This window comes from Hypomesus nipponensis, chromosome 9 (assembly GCF_054491055.1).
Source record: "Hypomesus nipponensis isolate SF chromosome 9, ASM5449105v1, whole genome shotgun sequence".
In the NCBI taxonomy this organism is placed as follows: domain Eukaryota; kingdom Metazoa; phylum Chordata; class Actinopteri; order Osmeriformes; family Osmeridae; genus Hypomesus; species Hypomesus nipponensis.
In genome coordinates, this window is record NC_140369.1 from 5593697 (window position 1) to 5599696 (window position 6000).

Consider the following 6000-nt stretch of genomic DNA (forward strand, 5'->3'; position numbering starts at 1 on the left):
TTAACTTTCCCCAGTTACATCATTCTACGGCAGCACCCCATCATGGTAGAGAGCTGCAAGTCATACTGTCACTGGATTATTTATGATACCAACATAAAAAACTGTTACAGCAGAAACTATTAAATGAAGACTAAAGGTAATTTTGATATGAATTAAGGGATTGTCCTATTTTGATTTGTATTCTTTCAAATTTCCTCTATATTGTTAATATTTCTCTCACAACCATAGTTGTGTCCTCCACCAGTCTCCAAACTTTGTTTTCAAAATGTCACTGTAAGGCATGTCTTTTATTTGGATAATAATACTTTTATCTTGCTTCATATTTGTTGGTTCTCCTCATAATAAACCTCAAGTCAAAGCGAAATATTAAAAAATGTTACGGATATTTGAGCAGAAACTTAAGTCCTTTTAAATACAAGTTTAAGAAAAGCTTAAAAAGGATTTCCTGGCTCATCCAGTAGGGTGTCTAAACTGATAGTAACGTCACTTATCATGCTATCCATTTCTATCATATATACAGCATTATGTAACTGTCAGTGATCAAAGTGTCTGTTCAAGTGTACACGCACTTGTATGTGTAACTGTACATGAGTGACCACCCACACACACACACACCTATGTCACTGGGTTTCTAAAGGGCGGTGGGGCCATGGAGTGACTGACCTGCCCCCAGGCGATATGACCCATCTCGGGGGCCTCGGATCGTTAAGTGGCCCCATCGGAGCTGCGTAATCACGCCACCAAGGCCACTGTCACTCCACAACGGGATTTCACGTACTGTATTTCTTTCAACCCCATCGATTTCTCTCTGAACTAACTCCTCAAGGTCCCGCTAACCCTGGACTCTGAAACACAGAGGTAGACTTTGTAACCATAAACTTGTTATTCTACTCGGCTCCCGGTCAACAACGCTTGAAAAACAGGCCCCAGAGAGAAAGAGAGCGTGAGAGATGACTTTCGATATCTTGATTTGACATTTTTCATTTGAGTTTGTCCCTCAAAGTCGAGGTTCCCTGCTGATAGGTCACTTCAGTTTCACAAATTTGCGCAACACAGATAGTTTATCACAGGCAGATCGTAAAAATTACGATTTGACTACGGAAGTCATCTTTAGGACATTGTGTTGTAAAAATTGTTTTTCTATCTCTGAAGATATTTTATTACCTCTACTTAAAGGGATCAGCAGTTTGATGGAAGCTGGGAGAAAGCTGTTCTTTTCTTTCTGGGTCCGGTTCCAGTTGTATCTAATTCTATCCCGATTAAATTGATAGTGTGTCCCATTTCTTTCACAACCACCTACATGTTCTACTGTACTTTGTGTGCGAGGGTCCTGGTTCTCCCCTTACCACACTTTAAGTTTTTATTTTGTTTTTTAGATTAGTGTGTGAGTAAAAAAATTGATCATAAAGCTAAATGTCTAAATGTCATTGGAACACATGAACAATGTTTCCAATTGATGACACAGAATGCTGAAGCTTGGCTCCAGAATATTCTTTTAAAAGAGTTCCAGGGTAAAGACCTGATATTTTTTAACAAAAATGCCAGACAGGTAGAATATTTGTGTAGATATAGGATGTATTTTATAGCCTTACATGCACCCCCCTCACATCTTAGCTAGGGTATCACAGATATAATTCTCTCACAATACTTTCAAAAACAAGAAACAGGTAAACAATGATTACCTTTTTGTACCAAAGTCTTTACTGAGTTATTGCTATGAAACTCCGGACAGTAAATAATGACTGATGACCTTCTGAAGGCTCTCATAGAACACACAGGAGAATAAAACAATTGGGTTGTAACAGGTAACATGTAAAATATACACATATGAATATGTATGTATATATATATATTTATATATATACATACATATAACAGATGTATGTAATAATAGACTCAGACTGTAGACACAGCCTGATGAAATACATTTTAGACTCACATGTTTTCATCAGTCGCCGTGTGTGTTGTAATCTGATCATTCTTGGCAGTACACTCTGCCACATGACTGTAGCATCTTGTGAAACCACAACCATCAAAGGACAGAAGGGAATATGTATGTTATGTGTGTGTCTTTGTGTGTGTGTTTACCTCTCTATCCAGTCGTCAGTGTCCCCACTACCCAGTCTTCAGTGCCCCCTCTACCCAGTCTCCAGTGCCCCCTCTACCCAGTCTCCAGTGCCCCCTCTACCCAGTCTCCAGTGCCCCCTCTACCCAGTCTCCAGTGTCCCCTCTACCCAGTCTCCAGTGCCCCCTCTACCCAGTCTCCAGTGTCCCCTCTACCCAGTCTCCAGTGTCCCCTCTACCCAGTCTCCAGTGCCCCTACCCTGTATCCGGTGCCCCCTCTACCCAGTCTCCAGTGCCCTCTACCCAGTCTCCAGTGTCCCCTCTACCCAGTCTCCAGTGCCCCTACCCTGTATCCAGTGCCACATCTACCCAGTCTCCAGTGTTCCCTCTATCCAGTCTCCTGTGCCCCGTCTACCCAGTCTCCAGTGTTCCCTCTAGCCAGTCTCCAGTGCCCCCTCTACCCAGTCTCCAGTGCCCCCTCTACCCAGTCTCCAGTGCCCCGTCTACCCAGTCTCCAGGCTCTACAGCATCCCCGGCTACCTTTTCCCCCTTCACGACCCCCTTCAGCATTGCCTTCCGGTTGCCCTCTAGACTCACTTTCCTTCAGCTGCTCTGTCCTTCAGCCTGGCCTCCCAGGTGCCCTCCCATCCTCTCCACCCTCCAATGTCAAAGTACAAAGTTGTGAGGACATTGGTCTGTCCACAGAGCAACATGGGAGAAACACAGGAGGGCTGATCTGGGTCCAGTTTGGCTCTTTGATAACGACAAGCTGGGGATCTGATCCAGACCCAGCTGTCCACTCACTGCTGCCTCTCCCTGGGGATGACACCGTGTGGACACATGCAATGTGTTTACCTTCCAACTGGCCTTTTACGGTAGCCGGGTTCATGTGTTTGTCCTGTCAGTCACCTGCCCAATGACACAGATTCAATATTGTCATCCTGTCCCCCTGGCTTGAACAAGTTCTGAACTTGGATGCCTTGATAGGTAGAGGTGAGGGGGACGAGAGAGCAAACAAAAACATTGCCAAGTGTTATAGCACAGCTTGAGTTTACTCTTGGTTTCCCAACTCTCTCTTTGCTTTGGGCTACTTTAGGGTCATTCACCTGAAATATAATGTGTAGACAACCTGCAAACATATGGCAGGTGTTGGTTGGGTTCAAGCAGAGTGGGGTCGTAGAGCTATTCTCTGGTAGCTCACTAGGGGGTGATGAGTAGCCAGTGGAGGAAGGATAACAACAGCTACTCCTTCACCCCAACAGCAACCCTGTGGACAATTTGGACCATTGATGATCTCTGACTAAATTTAAAGTTGATTGTACGGACCGTACGGAATGCACTTTTGTAGAAAATCGGAGATATCCACCACCGATAAACAAGAGCCTATTTAGTTCCTCATTGATCAATGATCACAGCCGAGACCACATTGACCATCTATAGTTACATAACTTTTTCATTGTTAGTAAGGTGAGCTAATGTGGACGCAAATAAACAAACAATGACTGCCTGTCAAAATAAATAAATAAAAGATGGTCGGGCGTTGGTTTCTTTCCAATTCACTAGGTGGCACTGTGCTGTATAGATGACGGATGACATGTACTTGTGCTCATTCTTGAGCAGTTTCTTTATTAGTAGATGAGTTTGAGATGTGTCCAATGGATAGGAGTATGGTGGTTGTGTCTTCATTATTACCCAAGACTTCCCTTCACGGAGGTTTCAATCCTGCAGTCACCTCCCACTCACATGGGCCTGCCCCCCTCTCTCCTTTCTCCTGGGTAGAGGATAAAACAAGAGGCCTGTCAACTGTCTTGAATAAGATGACTTCTTTATGTGTTGCCATAATGTCTTCATACTGCTGTCGAGGTAAACAAATTGATTAAACCCAGATGTGAAAGCGAGAAAGAACTGAGCTTGAGTATGCCCTCTAGTGCTTGTTTGTGATAACGTCTCCAGTTCAGATCCAAAGGTTAGCTGTGTAAGAGAAAACGTTTTGCAATCTCACTAACGTGGCATGCGCACACGCGCGCGTGCAGGGAGTGGAGGAGTACGCACATACGCATGCCTTGGTTCTGCTTTTGTCCCACTCTGCTCTCCTTCCTTCCAGGGAAGCTAGGAGCACTGGCAGCCACACCAGCAGCCCACCAGGGGGCTGAGTCCCTGGGGGCATGCCATGGGGAGGAAAGCCATCTGTTCTGCATGTTTTTACTGTACATTGGGGTTCTTTGTGGAGGAAACTCACGTGAGCACAAACCAAGGCCCAGGAGAGGAGCACCGAACAGTGCCCAAGGACATCGAATCCAGGACCTTCTTGTTGTGAGGGGGCAGTTGTCGTGGATGTTTTTGAGAGAATCGTTTAAGCTGAAGTCGGGTGAAGTAATAATAACGTTACCAACATAACATCATCGACACACAAACATAAGATAATAACACAAAGACAATTCCATCCAGTTCCATCTAGAATTCTAGAATGGGACTGGAAGAATCCAGCCCTCCAGCACTACCCAGCTGATGGGCCTGAACCCCCCCAAGAACGTTCTTCAATAGACCATGTTAAAGATACGACAGTTCTCAAAAGTCATTGGTCCATCCTACAGACATGCAGCTATACCAAATCTCTTCTGTTATTGGTTAACTACTCAGAATAATACACTTGAATCCACAACTGTCTCTGCCCCCCAGGTGAAAAGAACTCTTCCAGGTCACCCAGACTTCCTGTGTCCTAGACTTCACGTCTCCTAGTTAGGTGTCATAAAACTACAGGTGGATTCTCTGCCAAATGGAGTTGAATCAACATTCATTGTATCAAGCTTTTTAGCCATCTGTAAACTTCTTTTAAAACACCTTCATTGTACATGTGACACATTTCTTTCACAGCAGTACATGAAGCAATCCTTGTAGCAAGCCTCAACAGTTTACAGCTCGTTATTAATCATTTATTTTCTGACTTTGATAGAATTTTTGCTTGTTGTGCTTGGATTGGTCTGCTTACAATGACTAACTGCACAGTAAGCAAGTAGCAGCTAGCTGGAAAACCATGATGTACCTTGTGTTTTCACAGAATAGTATTGCATGTGCTGTAATATCGTTCAGAATAACTCATAAGACCCAGACTGAGAGCTGACACTTACATGTCCCACCACTTCATTTATCAGCTTCAAGGGGAAAAAAATAAGCAGGATAGAAATTTGTCTTCTGTCATTGTCATAAACCAGATTGAAATTCAAATGCTCGTGTGCTGCCTGTCTTACTTGAAACTTACAAAAGACAACAATGTAGCCTCTGCTTATGCTCTTCCCCTATATATAGCTCAGAGAGTGGAGCTGCAATATTGCCATGACTACGTGTCCAACCATGAGCCAAAGACCAGCGCATTTCCTGCGGAGAGCATGCCACAAGATGTTACCAGTGTGTCTTTAAAAGGTGCTCTTTCCCTACATAGATTCATTCATTCAAGTCATTCTTAGCCTCATCTCTTAGCAACATGGTACCTTAATGTCGTTTTCTCCCAAGTGTGGGAGTTGAAGGTCATTGGGTCCCTAAATAGTTCATAGATTACTCCCACTTTGTGTAAATACGGTTACCTGTATCATAAACAGACTATGACTAATCTAAGAGGGAGGTAAATCATTGAGTGCTTGATAAAGGCATAGATATCCATGTTGTCCAATATCCATCCATAGAATCAAAATTTGGTTTGATTCGCCATGTAGGTTTATACAAACATGGAATTTACTTTGGCCGGAAGGTGCAAACAATAAACATATACTTCAATTACAAAGTTGAAAAATACAGTAGTCTAACTAATCCTAAGAACTAACAATCTAAAAAGCATATAGCATCTGTGTTTCTCAAGTTAACATTAATATCCTTATCAACATGAGTACCGCATCAGTGTAATCTTACCAGTGTGTGAAAGATATGTATGAGGAGAACCAG